Here is a 21,713-nt window from a genome sequence, read left to right as displayed (position 1 = left end):
CAGCTGTAATTGCTGCAAAAGGTGGCTCTACAAAGTATTGACTTTGGGGGGGTGAATAGTTATGCACGCTTAAGTTCTGTTTTTTGTCTTATTTCTTGTTTGTTTCACAATAAAAAAAGATTTTGCATCTTCAAAGTGGTAGGCATGTTTTGTAAATGAAATGATACAAACCTCCCAAAAATCTATTTTAATTCCAGGTTGTAAGGCAACAAAATAGGGAAAATGTCAAGGGGGTGAATACTTTCGCAAGCCATTGTATATTGGGCCTATATGAATTCTAGCAAATTTGGACAGACATGTTTCCTAGAAACCAGTGCTAGACCAGTGCCGGCACTCTTTTTTGGTGCCAGTACTGTTTACTTTTAGGTGCAGGAGCTCCACAATACTTTTGAGGTAATATTCTGTAAGAGGAACAGGAGCTCAAGCAGTAGAACATTTGTGGTGCCGGTACTCAGCTCCTGCCCAAGTCAAGCACTCCTAGAAACTAATATTTAACAGTGTAATGACATCTGTTTATTATAAATTCTAAGCTGTGACTGACCGGCTCAATTTGATCTCATGTGGCAAACTCTGAAATTGTGTTTTTTACATTGGATAAAAGTAAAGACTCAGTGCTAGAAAATGATATATCATGCACTACAGTTGAGAAACAATGGGAAAGTAATTTGGCTTTGAAAGTTGATAAACTTGTAACCCCACTATTGAGAAAGTGGGGCTTGAATGTTTTGGCACACCTAATGCAGAACTCTTCTTTGTCTACAGCCATTAAGCCTTAGCCCCACCCATCTCTTTAAGGATTCACATGTGAGGCCATATACAGAGTGAGTACGGTAGTGTACTAAACAACTAAAGACTAAAGGATGGTTTATACTATGTCTATTGACATGTCTGTAGACAGCTTTCGCAGTGACACCATGAACATTCGATTGTCATCCGACATCAAACTTGTTGTTGTCATTTTGAAAAAGTATTAACACAAAAATGACAGGTTGCATGACATCAGCAGCCTGGTGGTCCAAAATAGCATAACTGTTGTATTTTAACACCAATAAACCTATCTGTTTATTTTTTAATGTATGAAATGTCAATCTAACAAACCAGTCAACTAAAAGCACATTTCTAAACAATGTTTTGGTTCATTTCTAGCCTGTTAGCTAGCTAGCTACGTTATGTTAGCTGGCTAGCCAGTTAAAATAATGACCATATCATATAGCAGACAACCTAAACTTTAGCTAATTTGTATTTGTTATTACAGGAAAATAAACTTACAACAAGATCATTAATTACAGAAAATAGCTTATGGTTGTAGTGTAACGAAATAAAAGCAGGGCATTCTACCGTAGAATGTTAAAACTTGGACACTGTCTCATTGGCCTAACATTATATCCTAATTTGACTTTGGTTCAGGTCATGTTGTTCTTCACATTGCAGTCTCTGGTAAACACAAACGATATCAAATAAAATAAAAGTTTATTTGTCACTTGCACAGGATACAGATGGTGTAAATGGTACAATGAAATTGTTACTTGCATTGTGAAATAATTTGTTTAGACATGTAGCGAGCTAGCTAGCTAAACAATTATCCATAATACCAACTCATAATGTTACTACCCTGCATGTATCTGCAGGTAGCTAAAGCTAACCAACTAGCTAGGTTTAATGTTAACTATCTAGCTAACATTAGGCTATAACTAGCAATGCAAATGGCTCCAAGATACAAATAATATTACTACACAGATCATACACGTAACGTTAACTGGAAAACAGCCAGACACCTAACGTTAGCTATTTAGCTAACAGTAAGCTTTAACTTGCAATGAAAACAACTTTCTGACTAAATTTGAACTATATAAATTCAGAAAATATAGCTAAATTGACTCTTAACCGTATATATGGATGAACACTTCTCCCTCTCTGTCACGGAAACCATGGTTGCCCTTAGTTTGAAGATGTAATCCAGAGACAGGTGTTTTATACAACAGCCTTCTTCTGTGTGTTCTATTTTCGACTCCTTCCGTATTATTTGCAATCAAATGGCAGAATTATCTCCATCTCCTTAGCTATCATACTCTGCTTCCACCAGGCATTCCACTGATTTCTGAACTCGGTCCTCCAGAAAGTGGAGAGTGTCGTGTCTTTCGGGCACCATTAAACTGAAGACATGTTTATCAATTAACTCCCTGTAATTATTATCACGCGATTAAACTGATTAATCGTTTAATTGTAATTAACTAGGAGATCGGGGCACCAAGGAAAATATACAGATTACAAAGTTATAATTTTCTTAATATAACTTTCCTATACTATAACATTATATATTATATTCTATTATAGTATAGGCCGATTATCTTCTGGTTTAAATGGTGTATTTTACCTCGCGTCCAGTCTCATTCCAAACGTCGTAAATGGTTGTATCTGCACGAATCCAGCCTTTACTAAAGTCATCCATACATCAATTGTCTTAAAATCATTTATTTAAGTAATTCACAGAAAGCATACAAACAGTAATTATCGTCACAAAGAATTGGTAGAGTAATGTGCCCTAGTGGGCTAAACAGGCATGGCTGCCTGTTAAACAAAGGGTCATAAAGGGCAGCTGAGAAGGCACACAGAGTTCATTAATATTAACAATTGATATGCTAATCCTTTGCACATGAACGCTCACTCATTCGGGAACAATTGCAATCAATATATATTTACGCTCAGTGTGTCATCGGGATCCTTGTTGGAGAGTCGTTCTGTTGGAGAGCTCTCTCTCTCTCTCTCTCTCGGTTAGAAGGGATCTTTCAAAGTGACATTCATTAATGTCGTTATAGAATGGATGGTTTGTTGGTCTTCGCGTTCAATGATATAATTTACTTAGCTGCAGACTAATAATTAATATCAAAGACTTGTTCTTATTCTGTCGGTCTCGATAGTCTAAAAGTTTAACCTTCAGTAGAGGAATTGGGTGGTCAAACCTATTGGCCAACTCGTCATGGAGTGGAGGCCTGGTCTTAAGAAATAAAATCAGGGTGGGGTTTTATACGTGAACATAGAACAGGCTTGTCACATGACGCCTGGTCCTGTCTGTGTCCCTGGGGGCGTGCCGATGACTGATTTAATCTTTGAACAGAAAATACATTCTATCACATTAACATCAGTACATAGCATCTCAATGTATTTGAAATAGCTTTATCCTTATTAATACATTTTATTAGGCTATTATATAAACAGTTTTATGGTAATATGGCTATATTGTCTCTTCTGAGTATCACAAAATTGTACAAAGCGGACCAGTTCGTAGCTGGATTCTTCACCAATCTTTTATACCTTCTCCAGACATAAATTTCGTTCGGTTCCCCAATTCTGTGAGTTGGAAGAATTTCCTGTGTCTCTCTATGGGCCATGTGGCAGGAGATTCTCTAGAATTTACCACCCCTTCACACAGGGCCTGGGTGGGGGGAGGTAGGTTGGGGGATGGTGCAAGGGGGAGGGGGTCAACTGTCCTCCCTGTACTCAAAGAGGGCAACGTCATGACAAGAGCATTAGCAACACTTATGCAGTTCTTCTTGATATCTTAAAAAAAAGTTGTGTTAGAAAGATTACCTCCACATACTGAGCAGGTCATGTTATAGACAGTAGCATGCTACATGGCAGACCAATCCGAACTTATCTCTTGGCATGTCCAGCCCAACCATTATCTCAGCCAATCATGGCAAGTGGGATGGTTCCTCCCTTTTTCATGGCTAAACCAACTAGGCTTGTAATTGAACAATTGTATTCATATTTACAGATGGCATACACATGTTATTAAGGCACATGTTCTAGAAGGCATTTCTGGCCAAAAATGCATTTGGATAAATAATAATAATAATTATTACATTCAAATGTCTCTCCTGTAAAGTAGTGATGCGCGACATAAGCCTAGTTGATACAAATACCTGTTGATGAAATTACGAACACTATTTTCCTATTGAGATGCTTTAAATTAAAAAGTGTACACTCTCTTTAAGAACGTCAGGTTTGTGTTCAGGACATGCAAGAGATCTCCTGAAGAAGCTATCCCTTTTCCTTTCTTTCTGGGTCCCCAAATGTTTGGAGATGCTTATAAAGTTATCAGGTTGTTAGCTAGCTAGCCAACGAGGTAAAATGTCTGAACAAAGTGTAAACAAATGGTGTCGCACCCGAGTAGTTTTAGAACGGCCGATGATACGGTTTATGAATGTAAATCTGCTATAGGAAAAAAAAATGTTGCACCTGTAATATGGGTCAGATATGAACATCACTACTTCAGTTGATATTATCTATATAGTGCTATTTATATTTATATTGTTGTTTTTCTTATTACCATTTTCATTGTTTTATTTCACTTAGTCCTGAATGTTGAAGCTCAGAGCCTAAGATTTTCACTGTACCCGGCATTCGCACCTGCAACCCTGTATATGTGACTATTAAACACTCTGGACCTGAATCTGAGATCTTTTGAACTGTTTGACCTAAGAAACAAGCCATTTTTGCTGTGGTAATGGTGAAGTCTTTTATATTTTTCAGGTTTATTTTCGGGGTTTTTTACCCCTTTTTTCCCCCAATTTTGTGTTATCTATTTGGTAGTTACAGTCTTGTCTCATAGCTGCAATTCCCGTACGGACTCGCGAAGGTCGAGAGCCGTGTGTCCTCCGAAACACATCCAACCAACCCGCACTGCTTCTTGACACAATGCAACAGAGCCTGAACTCAAACCCAGAATCTCTAGTGGCACAGCTAGCACTGCGATGCAGTGCCTTAGACCACTGCGCCAGTCGGGAGGCCCGGTACAGTGAAGTCTAAACATTCCAGCAATTATCATCTGGGCGATTATTTTTCTAGACTTACTGGTGCTCCAAAAATAAAATTCCAGGTTGCACATCAAAATATTAACTAGCATATTTGACCAAAATGGTCACACTCTATTGCCCTGCTCCTAGCACCTGTTCTTTCCGTGCCCTCTATTAGAGCCACTATGGCAACGTCCCGCCCGCACCCCCTCACCCAGCCGTAATCCGCTCTCTCACCTGTACTGCCGCTTCAAGCTTCAACCTGGGGAAAATAACTGCAATTAAGGCTGTCTTTGAAGAGCCTGAGAGAGGCAGGTTATGACACATTACACAAGACCAAGGATCACTGGAGGCGATGAGGAGTTCAGATATGGTCAATTGTGAAACAACAAAGGCATTCACCAAAACTAGGCTATGTAATTATTGCCCTAAACATAACTTTGTCACAAACCACTGTGTAATTACACTGTCTAATTATTTCTAACTGTAACACTAACCTACTGACCTCTAAGCTCAACTAGAGGAGCAAAAAATAATCAAATTAAATCAGAGATGAGTGCCATAAAAAATTAACTAAGTGAGAGAAACTGACAAGAGTGTTTGAGAGGGAAAAACAAGTTCAATGAATTGTCGAAATGTGTGTTTTTTTGTCATGGGCAGAACAAAACCAAAAACATTTCTGAGGCTGTCCAACTACAGTGTATTTTTGCTGGAATGTGTCCACAAACATATCACCACCATAGTTACAGTATACTGTGATTGTGCCATCAAAACATTCCAAGCAAGCTTATTATAGTTTTGTGATTTAATATTGTTTTTTATTTGAAATTGAGTTTAGTTTCAGTTTTCAGATTTGATTTACTAGTTTTTATTTAGTTTCAATTTGATAAAAACATTTATATTTTGTTTTTATATTATTTAGTTATAGTTTTAGTGTTCGGGCCAGAAAGTAGCCTTTGCGTGGGAGGCTAGGAGGCATTTATGTGTCGTAGGCCTCTAGGTTTTTTGGGGGGATGAATTTGTTTGAGTTTGAGTTGATACATTTTTGCTCTCAGATAAAAATTGAAGAAATACAGAATTTACATCATAAAAAATTGCAAAACACTTTGGGAATGGCTCCAGCAACTTCACAAGCTGCTCATGGTTGTTCCAGTCGCTGGTCAGCAAGGTGTCCATATTCTGCTCCTCAAGAACTTCATTCAGGTGAGGCTTTGTCTCAAGCAGTCTCTTCAACTTATCAAAGGTGCTGTTCCAGCATGTGGTGCAATCTTGGATGAAGGTTTTGCCACACTTATTGATCATGCCCTCATTGACCACTGACAATTTCATGACAGCAGTTATCAGCCTCCTGGCTTTGGTAATAGCAGCCCAGTAATAGCCCCTTCAAGGACAGCTGTAGGGTATGATCAAGCATGCCAACCTCTGTCATTTTTAGAAACCCCCATCCTGGATCAGGCTAAGAACACAAAGAAGAAAATATGAATATAGCATTGAGTGAATAAATGGAAGCCACACACTGTAAAATGTAGACTCTGTCTTTCATGCCACATCCCCCGAAGAGGGAGCCACTAACACAAAAAGTACATTCCATTTTCATAGATAATACTAGATTTCTATAGCATATCTGTAATGTTCAGCTGCACATAGAGCAATACTTTTGAAAAGGAAATTGAGTGGCACAATACCTCTGCAAACAGTTTTGTTGGCAAGCTATCTAGCTACAGCAATCCAATTGCAACAACATTAGACTTTATTAGCTAGCTAAGGATACATGTTTCCTATGGTTGTTCCAATATCAATCAATCAATACACTTGTTAGCTAAATGAATACTAACACTTGACGTTACCAGGTAAAATGATAAGGTACTAGCTAATACATTTAGCTAGATGGTATCTACATTCGCTAGCTAGCTACATGTAGCTGGCTATCCAACATTTAGCTGGCTAGCAGTAGCAACCAGACATGGTATAGAAACATTATCCACCATCTTTGTTAGCAACTTCAGTTAGTTAAGTAGCTCATATCATCCAACATTAATTCACTGATGTTAGCTAGGTACACTGGGTGAAAGGGGTAAATATCAGGGGATATCTTTATCAATATATTTCTGGATATGTGTATAGATATAAGGAGTAGACATGCTCCAGATATGCATGGCGTTAATTTCATATAAGGAGCTCGGATATTATACCTAATGGGACAGTCTCTACATGCGTTCAATTCAGACCTCAGAAATCTCCCTGCTACTGTATCTGGGGTGAAAAACGTTCAAGACACGCACTTGATGCACCTCTACCCACTTACGTATTTGTATAATATAATAATACGGTATTGGAACTGACTTTTAAACATTTCATGTATATAGCATGCTTACTTACTTTATTGTGTATTTCATATTATCTATTCCTATTTATCATGTTTTTTTCTAGTAATACATTGTTATTGATTATTGCATTGTTGGGTTTTCAGTTTGCAAGAAAGGCATTTCACTGTACTTGTGCATGTGACATCTCCCGAAAGGGTGTGTCAACATGCTGACATAATTGTACTTAGGCATCCACATGTTTTCAGAAATCTATCATATCTGCAGTCATTACCTGATCATTTATGTATCGTATATCTACAAAAATATATATATAATTCTAGAGATATCATTACATGATATGTAATATTCATCCTCATATGAAATTTCCAGCGGACAAATTATTTGACCTGTTTAGGCGCCGAAAATCTTTGTACTTCTTCAAATGAAGGTGACATATCTGAGCACCATATTTTGTAGTAGGCTATACAAGGCACAGACAGGTAAACACTGTTATACTTAATCCAAGTTGCTATTTCCAAAGCACATCGCTGCTATTTCTGTTTTAAAAATGTAGCATAGCAAATACAGAGCTCCAATCACAAGACATGTTTTCTGTAAAAATGCAAACGTAGGCCTATCTTTGCAAAAAATATATTTTTATTTATTGAACAGAAAATAAAAGTTGCATACCCTCAATACACTTGCCTGCCCTGCTTATTATGGGCAATGGATGTGATGGGTGCAGATTGGGACGTGAGCGGCGGTCCCAACATAGTGGTAGTGTTGGTCTGTGATCCACTCCAAACTATCAATGCATAAATCATGAACCAAAATTGTGTAGCTACTCTACCTCCTTCAATCATGACGAGAAAACTAACTGGAACAAGCTAGCTAGCTTATATTAACCAGTAAGAAAACTATGCCTAAATGTTTTAAAATGTTAGTTGTCACCTTGAGGATTGATAGTGGGTAAGAATGTTTTTCCCTGAAGGAAAGGCCAATTTCATTATTTATTAGCTAGCTAGGCTTCCAGTTAGCTTTTAACATTACGCCCCTGTCAAGCCTGGCTAGCTAACGGTAGCTAAAACTATTCCGTACACATTTTGCATAACCGCAGCATTCAAAAGAGGCTGCAATGGAAATAAATGGGACTGTAGTGACTGTGTTGGCATCAAAATCCAGGGTGTAAACTACATTTCTATTCAAGCGTTGATTGACATGGTAATGGTCCAATAGTATTCAAGAAAAGTTGAAAAAACTGACCGCTGATGCTGTATGTTACATTGTGACGTGTCACGACGTAACATTCAGCATGCAATATGCAACTCATTGTGTGCCGTACAGCGGCTTTCCAACAGGGGTAGCGCTTCTCTCACAGATTAAAAACAAGAAATGCTCAACGGTGAGTGTATACAGACCACACATACAAATTCCATCTAGACACCGTTGCCCTAGAGCACACAAACTATCCATACCTACAGTATTTATACTTTAATCAGTTATAGAACCCATTGTCCTTTATGGTTATGAGGTCTGGGGTCCTCTCACCAACAAAGAATTCACAAAATGGGAAAAACACCAAATTGAGACTGCATGCAGAATTCTGCAAGAAATATCCTCTTTGTACAAAATCCATAAAAGACAACCACCTACAGTGGCAAGAAAAAGTATGTGAACCCTTTGGAATTACCTGGATTTCTGCATAAATTGGTCATCAAATTTGATCTGATCTTCATCTAAGTCACAACAACAGACAAACACAGTCTGCTTCAACTAATAACACACAAATTATTGTATTTTTGTTGTCTATATTGAATACATAATTTAAACATTCACAGTGTAGGTTGGGAAAAGTATGTGAACCCCTAGGCTAATGACTTCTCCAAAAGCTAATTGGAGTTAGGAGTCAGCTAACCTGGAGTCCAATCAATGAGACGAGATTGGATGTGTTTGTTAGAGCTACCTTGCCCTAGAAAAAACACTCACAAAATTTGAGTTTGCTATTCACAAGAAGCATTGCCTGATGTGAACCATGCCTCAAACAAAAGAGATCTCAAAAGACCTATGATTAAGAATTGTTGACTTGCATAAATCTGGAAAGGGTTACAAAAGAATCTCAGTCCATGGTAAGACAAATTTTCTATAAATGGAGAAAGTTCAGCACTGTTGCTACTCTCCCTAGGAGTGGCAGTCCTGCAAAGATGACTACAAGAGCACAGCGCAGAATGCTCAATGAGGTTTAAGAAGAATCCTAGAGTGTCAGCTAAAGACTTACAGAAATCTCTGGAAGATGCTAACATCTCTGTTGATGAGTTTACGATAAGTCAAACACTAAACAAGAATGGTGGTCATGGGAGCACACCACGGAAGCCACTTCTATGCAAAAAAAAACATTGCTGCACGTCTGAAGTTTGCAAAAGTGCACCTGGATATTCAACAGCCCTACTGGCAAAATATTCTGTGGACAGATGAAACTACAGTTGAGTTGTTTGGAAGGAACACACAACACTATCTGTGGAGAAAAAAAGGCACAGCACACCAACATCAAAACCTCATCCCAACTGTAAAGTATAGTGATTGGAGCATCATGGTTTGGGACTGCTTTGCTGCCTCAGGGCCTGGATAGCTTGCTATCATCGATGGAAAAATTAATTCCAAGTTTATCAAGACATTTTGCCTGAGAATGTTAGGCTATCTGTCCGCCAATTGAAGCTCAACAGAAGTTGGGTGATGTAACATGACAACAACCCAAAACACAGAAGTAAATCAACAACAGAATGGCTTCAACAGAAGAAAATACGCCTTCTGGAGTGGCCCAGTCCTGACCTTAACCTGTTTGAGATGCTGTGGCATGATCTCAAAAGAGCAGTTCACACCAGACATCCCAAGAATATTGCTGAACTGAAACAGTTTTGTAAAGAGGAATGATAAAAAATTCCTCCTGACCGTTATGCAGGTCTGATCCGCAACTACAGAAAACATTTGCTTGAGGTTATTGCTGCCAAAGGAGGGTCAACCAGTTATTAAATCCAAGGGTTCACATACTTTTTTCACCCTGCACTGTGAATGTTTACACAGCGTGTTCAATACAGACATGAAAACGTATAATTGTTTGTGTGTTATTAGTTTAAGCAGACTGTGTTTGTCTATTGTTGTGACCTAGATGAAGATCAGATCACATTTTATGACCAATTTATGCAGAAATCCAGGTATTTCAAAAGGGTTCAAATATGTTTTCTTGCCATTGACACGGCCCGCTAACAAAGCCTGTGTACCCTCCTTCTCCGTGGCCAACATGAGTAAAACATTTAAACGTGTTAACCCTCGCAAGGCTGCAGACCCAGACGGCATCCCTAGCCACGTCCTCAGAGCATGCGCAGACCAGCTGGCTGGTGTGTGTACAGACATATTCAATCAATCCCTATCCCAGTCTGCTGTCCCCACATGCTTCAAGATGGCCACCATTGTTCCTGTTCCCAAGAAAGCTAAGGTAACTGAACTAAACGACTATCGCCCCGTAGCACTCACTTCTGTTATCATGAAGTGCTTTGAGAGACTAGTCAAGGATCATATCACCTCCACCCTACCTGATACCCTAGACCCACTCCAATTTGCTTACCGCCCCAACAGGTCCACAGACGACGCAATCGCCGTCACACTGCACACTGCCCTATCCCACCTGGACAAGAGGAATACCTACAGTTGAATTCAGAAGTTTACATACACTTAGGTTGGAGTCATTAAAACTTGTTTTTCAAGCACTCCACAAATTTCTTGTCAACAAACTATAGTTTTGGCAAGTAGGTTAGGACATCTACTTTATGCATGACTGTAATTTTTCCAACAATTGTTTACAGACAGATTATTTCACGTATAATTCACTGTATCACAATGCCAGTGGGTCAGAAGTTCACATACACCATTTTAACTGTGTCTTTAAACAGCTTGGAAAATTCCACAAAATGATGTCTTGACTTTAGAAGCTCCTGATAGGCTAATTGACATCATTTGAGTCAATTGGAGGTGTACCTGTGGATTTATTACAAGGGCTACCTTCAAACGCAGTGCCTCTTTGCTTGACATCATGGGAAAATCAAAAGAAATCAGCCAAGACCTCAGAAAAAAAATGCAGACCTCCGCAATCTGGTTCCACCTTGGTAGCAATTTCCAAATGCCTGAAGGTACCACGTTAATCTGTACAAACAATAGTACGCAAGTATAAACACCATGGGACCACACAGCCGTCATACCACTCAGGAAGGAGACGCGTTCTGTCTCCTAGAGATTAAGTGAAATCAATCCCAGAATAACAGGAAAGGACCTTGTGAAGATGCTGGAGGAAACAGGTACAAAAGTATCTATATCCACAGTAAAACGAGGCCTATATTGACATAACCTGAAAAGACACTCAGCAAGGAAAAAGCTACTGCTCCAAAACTGCCTATAAAAATCCAGACTACGGTTCGCATCTGCACATGAGGACAAAGATTGTACTTTTTGGAGAAATGTCCTCTGGTCGGATGAAACAGAAATATAACCTTTTGGCCATAATGACCATCATTATGTTTGGAGGAAAAAGGGGGAGCCTTGCAAGCCGAAGAACACCATCCTAACTGACAGCATCATGTTGTGGGGGTGCTATGCTGCAGGAGGGACTGATGCACTTCACAAAATAGATGGCATCATGAGAAAAGAAAATTATGTGGTTATATTGAAGCAACATCTCAAGACATCAGTCAGGAAGTTAAAGCTTGCTCGCAAATCTGTCTTCCAAATGGACAATAACCCCAAGCATACTTCCAAAGTTGTTGAAAAATGGCTTTTAAGGACAACAAAGTCAAGGTATTGGAGTGGCCATCACAGAGCCCTGACCTCAATCCTATAGAACATTTGTGGGCAGAACTGAAAAAGTGTGTGCGAGTAAGGAGGCCTACAAACCTGACTCAGTTACACCAGCTCTGTCAGGAGAAATGGGCCAAAATTCACCCAACTTATTGTGAGAAGCTTGTGGAAGGCTACCCGAAACGTTTGACCCAAGTTAAACATTTTAAAGGCAATGCTACCAAATACTAATTGAGTATGTAAACTTCTGACCCACTGGGAATGTGATGAAAGAATTAACAGCTGAAATAAATCATTCTCTCTACTATTATTCTGACATTGCACATTCTTAAAATAAAGTGATTATCCTAACTGACCTAAGACAGGGAATTTTTACTGGGATTACATTTCAGGAATTGTGAAAAACTGAGTTTAAATGCATTTGGTTCAGGTGTATGTACATTTCCAACTTCAACTGTATACGGTAGTCGTTATGAATTTGTTAGACTACTTGTTAGATATTACTGCACTTTCGGAACTAGAAGCGTAAGCATTTCGCTACACTCGTGTTAACATCTGCTAACCATGTGTATGTGACCATTAAAATTTGATTTGACATATTGTTGACATCTACGTAGCCCATTGATGTGAATCACACTGCTGCTCTCTCTTTAGCTATTTGTGCCTTACAGATTGTGGTTGTTGTGGATGGCTGTTCACAAATCTAAAAATGTCTTTCAACCCAATAATGGTGGAATTCAAGAAATGTAAGCTGATTATCAATCATTGTTTTTGAAACCAGTGGACAGCCAGTGAAAAATGTGGTTTTGCAACAGCTGCATAGTGCGGATCCCAACCTATGGAATAAAAGTCTGGCTTTTATTGCTCAAATCTAATAAGAAAATACATCCATAGGCTTAATGGACACATGCTCAAACTCGCACACTTTTGAAAGACTTGTATGGCCAATCTGAGGTTGCTACATCAATTTTTGGGATTTAGAAATTATATATATATATATCCATTGATTCTTGAGGAATATAACTTATAAGTGCCTCTTGAGCTTAGTTCAACTGACAACTTCATGAGAACACAAAATACAAGCTTGTTTTTCTCCAATATTTGTAAACATTGTATATGTAAACAAACACTGTATAAAATGGTTAAAACAATAATTTTGATATCATGGATGGTCAGTCCTTGCATCCATATCTCTGTCTATTTGTCTGAGTGGTTACATTTCTCCAGGCCCATCCCTCAGCTTCTCCAGGCCAATCAGTCCTCCATGACAACAAAACAACAGAGTAGGGCTGGCTAATAAATCCTTAGTTTTGGGGTCATGCTCAGGTAAAACTATTTGGCTAATCTATACTTCCATATTTCAAAGTTCTATTCTTGAAGATCAAGGGGTATAACATTTATTGGAATGACTGGAATTCTGATAGACGTTTTAATGTAAAGATATAATTTAATCATATTATTATATGTATTAGAAAGTGATGGGTTAGAAGAAGCCTACAAAACCAACCCATAAAGTAAAATTGAACATCCATATATGGCCAGCTATGTAAACTTTAACATTGATATATCCTGCAATAGATGTCGTTCAATTGGTAACATACATTTTTGTTTTCTTCTAATGCCTCTTAAGGGGAAAGTAATCTAAAAGTAACTGAATGTAATCAGATTACGTTACTGAGTTTGGGTAATCCAAAAGTTACATTACTGATTATAATTTTGGACAGGTAACTAGTAACTGTAAGGGATTACATTCAGAAAGTAACCTACCCAACCCTGCCCATGCCTTAAAGCCTCATGAATTGAAATTAGTGTTAAGTTAATTAACTATTGATGAACTCACGAGTAATTCAATCATTAATAGTTCATTTGCGTCATCACTGCGAGCCATCGTGACTCTCAATAGTCGTGACAGCCGCAGTTTACTTGTGAAGATAACTTTAGCGCCACCCTAAAAACCCTATTCAAATTCGACACAAACCTTCAAATAGGTATGTAATGAGACATTATATAAACTCTTCATAGTGTTTTATTTACATTTTAGAGGTGATCAATTGGACAAAAAGCAGTTTCCCCAAATGATATATCTCCCATTATCACTCGCTTCCACCTCCTCCATTTTTTAAAAGACCCGGCGGAACTCCGTTGCCTTCTTCAATCATGCAGAGACGGGCAGCATGAAGGTCTCGTCATTGGTTTTTCTGGAAAGGGGAGAAATTGTGCTTTACAATGGAATTAATATTATACTTGACCTGGAAGTATTCCATTTTTGGGGTGCTAAAACAAGGTCATTGTTTGCTACTGTAGGTACTGTTAGTCCTACTGGCTGGTGGCCAAATTAGCTAACGTTCTTGATTCTAATTAATAAGATAAATAAAACATCTCAAATGAGCTACTCACTTTAGCGTTTACTTGTTTGAGTTATTTTCTGAACAGCTTCTCACTTCTTTGTTTCTCCAGTTGTCAGTTCGACTATACATCGTTTACACACTCATTTGTGGCACCCAAATAAAAAAATGACAGTTTGAACTCCACAGCAGAAAATATGTGATTCTTGTTACAGTGCTTTTAGCTTGCGGTTTGCGCACACTTTATCAAAAATGGAATACACTAATTATAGCTAGTGTCTGAAAGAATGATATGGATTTAATATTTGTCAAATTATTGAGCATGTCCTCAAAACTCAAATAAGGGTCAGAAATTGTCTTTATTTAGCATATCAAAATGCATATCAAGATTCTGACATGGACATCAGGCAAGAGCATTTGCATTGTATGTGCTGAAAATATACTATGTAGGCCTGCTGTCAGTATTTGTCATCATATAGAGAAAACAGGCCTTTCTCATTATGTCCAATGAGTCAATATCTGGCTATACCATGTATGATATCCAGAGGGAAGCAGGAGTGTCTAACCATCTGATTCTGATTAGATCTGAAGAACAGCATGCACACTGATGACCATTTGGGCACAGTGAAACAGAGGAGAGCCCAGAGTGATCAAATACAGGAATTACACAGAGCAAAATCCCCAAACATTCACTGGTTGTAGGGGTGAAACCCAGACACTTGCCAATACATGGGGAAGATAGCGTACAACACGTGACTCAGCCAGGCCAGCTCACTCCCGCAATCCTGCATGGTCCGAAGCCATACATGGTCTCACACTGTGGCTTTAATCAAAGCCATCTGGAGGCGGCAGTCACACGCACACACTGCACGCACGCCCGCACGCACACAGACAACCATCTTGATTGGCCCTCTGGGCCTTCATGAGCACATCTCCCAAAGACCTGCATCAAGCTGCATTTTCAGGCCCTGGTGTGTCACGGCTCTAGTTGGTTTGGTGTGAATTCTAGGTGTAATCGTCAGCATGCTCTCACTTCTCTGTGCTAATTGAAGGCGACAACGATGAAGTAGCAGATAATCAGTGTTTTGTTCTTTCCCTTTGGCACTGGGTTCTCTCCTATTTCCATATGCATATTTTCCCACCTGCTTCTTTGTTACGCTAAACATGGCCACTAGGTTTGCGCTGTGTATTGACAATATTCTCTCAACAGCATTTATTCTGTAATACATAATGCAGTCTAGATGGAATCATTCTCCCAAGACTTTAAAAGGTAGTTCTGGAACAGCCAGTAATTGGTCATCTGCAGATCTGCTAATGACTGAGTCCCTCTAGAGCAGCTAAAGTCAACTAGCGGACTGCGGTCTGAGTCCGGACCCAGAGAAGAATCAATCCCAACCATACAACATCGCATTTTGTTATATAAAAGTCGATGCATTATTATTAGACAGCTTTAATAAATAAACCGGGCACAGTGGCCTCTTTAACTCAGCAACCTCACTTTCTTGCTCTCTCTCTAGAAGCAACACCCTCCTGTACTAGTTCACTGTCTAATCCAATCGCGTGGTTATACGCAAATACCAGAGACAGCATCTTTCCCAATCACATTAATCCAAATATCTTCTGTGGAACCTTGGGGCAAGCAGGCAGAAAGAAACAGAAAGATTTGACCGCAGTTCAACTGTTAATATCACAGACAGGAGCTTAGCTACCAGTATCTTTGTTAATATGGCTTGTAAAAAAAAAAAGAATTGACTCTGAAAACCGTATATATGTGACCCGTTTCAGGAAACTAGGTATATGTCGCAGGCCACTACTTTACACTTGAGAGACGATTTCATGTTATTTTGGGGGGCAGAAATGCCTTCTCGAACATGTGAACATTCATGTGCCTTAATAACAAACTTGTATGCCATCTGTAAATACAATTTGTAAATTCCGAGCCACAGAAAAAGATAGCAACATTCCCGCTAGCCATGATTGACTGAGATAATGAGTGGGCTGGTCAGAAGGCAATCCTGTCTAACGCAACTTTAAAAAATAATAATTGCGTATTAAAACTTAACAACAGACCTGACTATGCAAGTATCCATTTCAATAGAAATGGATACTTGCAACAACTGTTTCAGAGCACTCTCGTCTGTGTGCCACGACGCAGAATAACTGACGAATTTCTGAACTCCCAACACCGGTTAGCAAAAAAACAGAATCCAATTGTTGCCAGTGACAGTCACCAATGCTCTGGATAACAAGAAAACAGCCTAACCAGCCATGCTAGGGTGAGTGAAATGGTCAGAATTTGGGTGGGGGCTTATGGCATTGTACATGGTCAGTGTGAACCAGTGCGAACCAACAACGGGCCAAGCAACGGAAACGACACAGGATGTCTTATTTAATGATAGGGGTTGCAGTCTGCCGTGAAGCTTTCATCCATGTTTACGGTTAAGAGTCTAGCTACAGTTTTAGATATTATACTTTCGAATTTTGTCAGAAAGTTATTTTCATTGCAAGTTAAAGCTGACTGTTAGCTAGCTAGCTGACATTAGATGGCTGGCTCACTAGCTAACATTATGTTTATGATCTATGTGAAGTAATGTTATCTCAGAATGCTATTTCGCATTGCTAGTTATAGCCTAACACTGATAATGCCCAGCTTCTGGTGTTTGTCAGATTTTATAATGAAACAAAGAAGGAATTCTGTGAGGAGCTGTTGGGCTTAACAAATCTAGAACTACACACACGAAGAGAGGATATCCATGAAGTCATCAAAGGGATACTGACAAAAAGGGGATAGATCTGAAGTCAGTGGTCTCCATCAGCACAGATGGAGCTCCAGTCATGATAGGAAGAGGGAGGGGACTGGTTGCACGTTTGAAAGAGGAAGACCCTGTCCTGACATCATATCACTACATCATCCATCAGTATGTCCTGTGTACCAGTCTGGAAAAAGAGTATTCTGAGATGATGAGGCCAATGCCAATTTTGATGACTTACACCTGCACAATGTCAGATGGCTCAGCAAAGGCAGGGTTTTGGAACGCTTTTGGGCCATTCAGGAAGAAATCAAAGCTTTCTTATCAGAGCAAAAGAGTGACAAGGCAACTCAGTTTTCTGAGTATTTGGAAGATGAGGAGAAGATTTTTTGACAGACATTACATCACACCTTAATAAACAGAATGTTAAGCTGCAGGGACGGGACAACATAGTGTGTGATATGATAACAGCAGTCCGGGCTTTCCAGAAGAAATTGGAGCTTTTCAAGAATGATCTCCAGGGAGAACTTGTCCACTTCCCCAATCTCCTGGGGCAAATGTAAGGAGACAGATGTTCTCAACCATTTTGATTTAATCCAGAAGTTGATGGATAACTTCAAGGCTCGCTTTGATGACTTCACTGTTGGAAGAGAACTGCTGCTGCTCATCCAGAACCCCTTCTTGGTCACAAATGTGACAAAGTTGTCAGAAGAACCAAAATAGATCTTCAGATGGGTAGATGTTGCATCACTGCAAATGGAGTTGATTGAGCTGCAAGAAAATGTGGCTTTGAAGGAGCAGGCTGGTGATTGTGACCCTGTCACTTTCTTGGGAGAAATGGTGCTTGCAGCTGATATCCCTGTTCTCAAGAAACTGCCCCTATACATCCTGACCATGTTTGGCTCCACGTACAGCTGTGAATCAGCCTTCTCCACAATTGACTTTATTAAAAACAAATACCGCACCAGGCTCACCAATGAAAACCTGTACTAGTGCCTCAAACTTTGTGTCAAAGTTCAAAGCATTGGCAGGAGACAGAAAGCGTAATTTCTCTCATTAATGCAGGGCAAGGCCCAGAGTGACTTATACATTAATATTGCATGGCCCACAGTAACGTTCTCTGCATTCAGATACATTTTTTTGTTCAACTATCCTTTGTTCTTCAGGAAACATGCACTTTATTTTATTTAAAATAATAATATTCAAGGCCCATGGTTCACAGTGCACTTTTTGTATAGACAATAATGCACCCACTTTTGTTCTTCAGCAGTGTTGATGCAATGTTGCACATGTTTACATTTGAAAGAAGTTGTAATTATTTTTTTTTATTGTCTAATTTAATGTACATTTTATGTAACAATATGTTTCCTAAGTCGTAGACGACTATGTTTGTTACTACGCTGTGCCACAGAGCCGATAAAGGACGATATCCATCCGGACCTTTGCCACCTAGGAAATATGTGTCACTGGACCTTCTCAAATAGTAGTTGAGTACCCCTGCTCTAGAGCCTGGTTATTGTGGAGCCTTTTCTTCTTTATCTGTCTGAAGGTGTTTGACTGTTTGTGTTTGATGAAGAGCCTCTCATGCCCTTAAAGGCAGCCAAATGTCTGTCTCTGCAAAAAGAGCTGCAGAAAAAACTATTTGGTGCCTGTCTGCTTAAACTCAAGGAAAGGAGCTCTGATCATTCTGCAGAGAGAGCACTTCTGTTTGTATGGTTTGCACAAATCAGCCAAAAAGTTGGCCAAAAGACAAGCTGAGCACACGTTTGTACAAATTACAAATTACTCATCTTGGGGGGGAGTAGCAGTTGGTTGAAACGTTGAGCTTTGTTTGGGGCTTTTGACTCGGTTTAAGAGGAGCTTGTTTGGACTGCTTTGATGCATCCTGGAACAACTGATGACAGGTCCATGTGAAAGGAAGGAAAGAAGTATTTTTCACATTGCAGACCTCATTAAAGAAGGGCCTGCCTGGGGGCCCAAAGAAGCCACCTGGGTGTTGGTGCCTTTAGGCTAGGAGTGAGAGAACACATTGTTTGATGCTATCTTGGGGTTTCAAAATGAAAATAGCTTAAAACCCTTTCCTACAGTCAAATGACCTAGTGGCCTCATGAGTGGTGTTAGTCCACCACATGCAGGCCTGTTTCGGCTATAGCAATGAGTCTACCAGTGTCTGGTTTTGGTCTATAGCTGAAGATGTTCTCCAACAGGTTAACTGACACTGGTTCCTATTAAAGCAATAAGGCACAAGAACATGGCGATTATCGTGTGAATAACTCCTGACGAAGGGCTGTTCTTAGGTTCACCAGAAGCCAATGACTGGGGAAACAGACATTAGGAGGGTGTTATTCACGATAATTATTGAGTTTGAGGGCCTTATTACTTTTATAAAATGGAAACCAACATATTTTTTAAAAGATGAATGACATGTTTTCATAATTGTATTTCTTTAATTGAGTTTTATTTCATCGTTCCACCAAACAATGTAGTCTGGGCAGAAGCCGTTCATTAGTTCTGAGAATCTGAAGTTACTAGCCAAACATGTTGATTGTCCATTCTATATGAATTGCCTGGCTGGGCTGTGCGACAGTGGATTAGCATTGATAATTCAAATGGAACTTTTAACAGGCATTACCCGGGGATTGTGGTGAATAACTCCCTGCTATCAACCAATCAGCATCCAGGATCCAAACAACCCATTTTATAATGCTGAATAAAACTTGTGCTGCGCTCAATTGCCCCTGAGTCTGGATAAGAACAGTTTATCTTAATAGTACAACTAAGACAGGATTTAATGCCATAAGGTTTTTGTGTGTCTGAGTGTGCTCACACCACAATATACAGCCATCAAGGGACTTACAACACAATTGCAATACTTTGTTCTCATACCAAAAATCGATTCAGTATATTATCTAGGTGATATGTCAACTTCAAAAATATATAGAACATAGCTTTCAATACAGTTACCAAGGTGACAGTCTATGCATCAATAGCTAGCATCTTTTGACCAATCAGATCAGCCCTGAAAAAGATCTGATCTGAAAAGATTGGTCAAAATTCCATTTAGAGGAAAAAATATCAGAATTGGGTTGCCTGTGTAAATGCAGCCATGTACATAAGAATTGGTCAATATCATAAAAAAATCTAGGAAATGCAGGGTAATTTGATTAATACATTGGGAAGGAATCAAAGGGACATCTGTGATATAGCCTTACAATTAAAATAGAAAATCCATAGTACCAGTAACTCTACTTTGTACATATGCTTATCTGAAATATAATTCATATTTAGAATTATGAGCACAGCTCTTAAATGCACCAATAGTGTTTGCCTGCTGAGAGTACTTGCGAACTGAGTTCAAATCAGTTTTACATGTAGAATCACAAAATGTCAGCAGTCAGACATCAACAGTGCTTTAAACAATACCATAGAATATCATAAGATGGCGCCGAAGAGGATGGCTGACGTTTTACATGCTCCTAACCAACTGTGCTATTTTGGAACTTTTTTCTTTATTGTTTGTAACTTCTTTTTTTAACGTATTTTGTACACAATGTTGCTGCTACCATCTCTTATGACCAAAAATAACTTCTGGACATCAGAACAGCAATTACTCACCACAAACTAGAAAAAGCTTTTTCCTTTAACGAGTCCGACGAGAAGGATATACTGCTTTCCCGGGAACAGGCCCAAGTCCCTGTCATTTGCGTCAAGAAAAGATGGAGGAAAAGAGGACACAGATCGAGCTGCCTTCTGAGAATCCGTGGGCGAGTGAGTAAACTCCCACTGCCATTCGTTCTACTTGCTAAAATGCAATCATTGGAAAATAAAATTGATGACCCACGATTACGATTATCCTACCAACGGGATATTAAAAACTGTAATAGCTTATGTTTCACCGAGTCGTGGCTGAACGACGACACGGATAATATAGAGCTGGTGGGATTTTCCATACACCGGCAGAACAGAGCAGAAGCTGTGTCCAGTAAGACGAAGGGTGGGGGTGTGTGTCTTTTTGTCAATAACAGCTGGTGCGCGATGTCTAATATTAAACAAGTCTAGAGGTATTGCTCGCCTGAGGTAGAGTACCAAATGATAAACTGTAGACCACACTATCTAACAGGAGAGTTCACATCTATATTAATCGTAGCCGTCTATTTACCACCACAGACCGATACTGGCACAATTACCGCACTCAACCAACTCTATAAGGCCATAAGTAAATAAGAAAATGCTCATCTAGAAGAGGCGCTCCTAGTGGTTGGGGAACTTAACGCTGGCAAACTTAAATCAGTTTTACCACATTTTTACCAGCATGTCACATGTGCAACCAGAGGAACAACAAGTCTAGACCACCTTTACTCCACACACAGAGATGCATAAAAAGCTCTCCTCTGCCCTCCATTTGGAAAATCTTACCATTATTTTATCCTCCTGATTCCTACTTACAAGCAAAAACTAAAGCAGGAAGTACCAGTGACTCGCTCAATACGGAAACGATCACATAACGCGGTTGCTACGCTACAGGACTGTTTTGCTAGCACAGACTGGAATATGTTCCGGGATTCATCCAATGGCATTGCAGATTATACCACCTCAGTCATCGGCTTCATCAATAAGTGCATCGACAACGTCGCCCCCACAGTGACTATGTACACTTCCCCAACCAGAAGCCAT

Source organism: Salmo trutta, chromosome 20, assembly GCF_901001165.1.
Source record: "Salmo trutta chromosome 20, fSalTru1.1, whole genome shotgun sequence".
Lineage (NCBI taxonomy): Eukaryota > Metazoa > Chordata > Actinopteri > Salmoniformes > Salmonidae > Salmo > Salmo trutta.
Note: the sequence above shows the minus strand (reverse complement) of the source record.